General features: G+C 44.2%; 1 pseudogene; it reads left to right on the top strand.

Moving 5' to 3' along the window:
• Window positions 1–1,262: 1,262 nt before the first annotated feature.
• LOC127691781 (uncharacterized) lies at window positions 1,263–1,360 on the top strand (annotated as a pseudogene).
• Window positions 1,361–2,557: the final 1,197 nt, after the last annotated feature.

Here is a 2,557-nt window from a genome sequence, read left to right as displayed (position 1 = left end):
TTCATGCAATTGATTCAGTTCCTATGATGTCTAGACTGCCTCAAAATGATGTAAAATAGGGCTGAGGAGATGGTTCTGATGGTAAAGAGTTTACCTAGTAAGCACAAGGAGTTAGGGCTCCAGAACCTATCTTTTAAAAGCTAGGTATGGGTGGGTGTTGGTCCTGGTAAGGCATACTTTTAGCCCCAGCACTGCAGAAGCAGGGACAGGTGGACTCCCGAGGCTCACTGGACATCCAGGTTACTCTACCTGGAACTTTTAGGTCAGCAATAGACTCTATCTCCAATAACTATATGTGGCTGGTACCTAAGAAATGACAGTCAAGATTGACTCCTGGCCTTTGCATACCTGTGTGTATCCACACACCCACCCACCCACACACACACACACATACACACACACACATACACACACACATGCACACACACACACACACATGCACACACACACATGCACACACACACACACACACACACACACACATGCACACACACACCACGATAGGGAACATTTAATTCTTTATCAGATTAACAATCTGTGTTGATATCTGTGCTGGTTTGACTAAGAGTAGCCTCTATAGACTTATGTATTTGACTGCTTGGTCCATAGAGAGTGGCACAATTAGGAGGTGTGGCCTTGTTGGAGTAGGTGTGGCCTTGTTGGAGAAAGTGTATCTCTGTAGGGGCAGGCTTTGAGGTGTCATATGCTCAAGATACACCCAGTGTGCAACAAAGTCTCCATCTGTTGCCTATGGATCAAGATGTAGAACTCTGAGCTTCTTTTCCAGTACCATGTCTAACTGCATGCCATCATGTTTCCTCATGATAATAGTAGGCAAAACTTCTGGAGCTGTAAGCAAGCCACAATTAAATGTTTTTCTTTATAAGAGTTGCCATGCTTATGCTGCATCTTCACAGCAATAGAAGCCCTAATTCTATACAAATGCCTTTGTATAGAAAAATACAAATTTATTATATATATTTAAATAAATATAATTTAAATAGAGTAAATAAATAAGTAAAAAATATTTAAATATATTTTATATATTTATATATGAATATATTATATAGTATATTTATATATTTATAATATGTATATCATATATTAGGTAATTATACATATTTATATATCATATATTATATATTATATTATGTAATTATATGAATTTATTATATCCTATATTATGTAATTATATATATTGTATATTAATATACTGTATATATTAAATGTATATAATATATATTTAATAATAAATGTGGAAGTGTGTCACATGTGTGTCAGTAGGTGGCAGAGAGGAGAGAGGCTATGTTTATACTCTGTTCTTATCTGTGAACATCTAAATGATTAGTAGTTTAACATTCTCTGAAAAAGAGAGCCTGAGATGACCACAATTCTTGTGCCAGGAGGCTTGGACAGGGAACTAGTCTGAAACCAACACCAGTCTACTGCCTCGTAGGTCTGGATAGGCTCCCAATGCAGCGGCGAACAAGCCAGAGACTAGAACTCTGGCTGGGGCCATGGAGTCAGAGACAGATGACAGTCACATGGGGCTACGCAGGTGGACCTGGATGAGGAGCAAGCACAAGTTGACTACCAGACCTTGGGGCTCAGACAGGGTGTTAAACTGAGCTCACCACCAGCACAGCTCTGCCCAGGACTGGGGGTGGTGGCAGGCAGACCATATCCTAGATGACCCCTGCCCAGTGCCACAATGGATCATAAGGGCATAACATGCCTGAGATCACTCCCGAAATGACCCCAGATACTGAGAGACCCTGGGTGTCACCAGGAAGAGCAAATAAATAATGGAGAAATGGAAGAGAACAAGAAACAATAGGATGTGGGCACAATGAAGAGAAGCAGAGCTGGACACTGGAGGGGAGTGAGAAACACCCTGATGTGAGGTAATGCACCCTGGAACCATGATGGGTCCTGGCCTGCATTGCCATAAAGGGCTATGTCTGGGTCTGTGTCCCTGTAGTCTGTTACCACCAGAGGGCAGGAGGGCATCCCTGGTCTGGACTACTGTTGAATGTCTGAGGGCTGTGTTGAATTGGCTCTACCTCTTGCCTAGCTATCATGGGAGAACTGGCCCTGGGGGCAGACAATCAAGGGAGCTGGCCTTGTTTGTAGCCCATTGCAGTACTCAGGAGAGCATGCCCCGCACATGGCAGGAATTGCCAGTAACCATCCCTGAAGAGCTGGCCCCACTGCTCACCAGCTGTTTAATTCAGGAGAGTAGGCCTTGAACCTTGCCTGGACATCACAGTAGACTTGACACTGGTTGCAGTGTGCAGTCAAGAGGACTTGTGGAATGTGAGTGTGGAAGTACTGGTTCTGCCACTTGTCTGCTGTTTGGGGACATGATAAAGGATAGATGAGCCCCCTTGTCCCTTGCTACATACTGCTGGCAGAAGAGCTGGCCCTGTACCTCATCTGCTGCAGCACTGGGGAGAGTGGGCTCTGCACCTCACCTGTGCAGCATAATAGAGATGGCGCGGGTTGTGGGGGTTGCAGATGAGCCAGCCTGGGGATCATGGGCTGGGAGAAGAGGGCC

Source organism: Apodemus sylvaticus, chromosome 8 (genome assembly GCF_947179515.1).
Source record: "Apodemus sylvaticus chromosome 8, mApoSyl1.1, whole genome shotgun sequence".
Lineage (NCBI taxonomy): Eukaryota > Metazoa > Chordata > Mammalia > Rodentia > Muridae > Apodemus > Apodemus sylvaticus.
The sequence above is the reverse complement of the archived record's forward strand: the minus strand, read 5'-3'. Positions and strand labels throughout refer to the sequence as shown.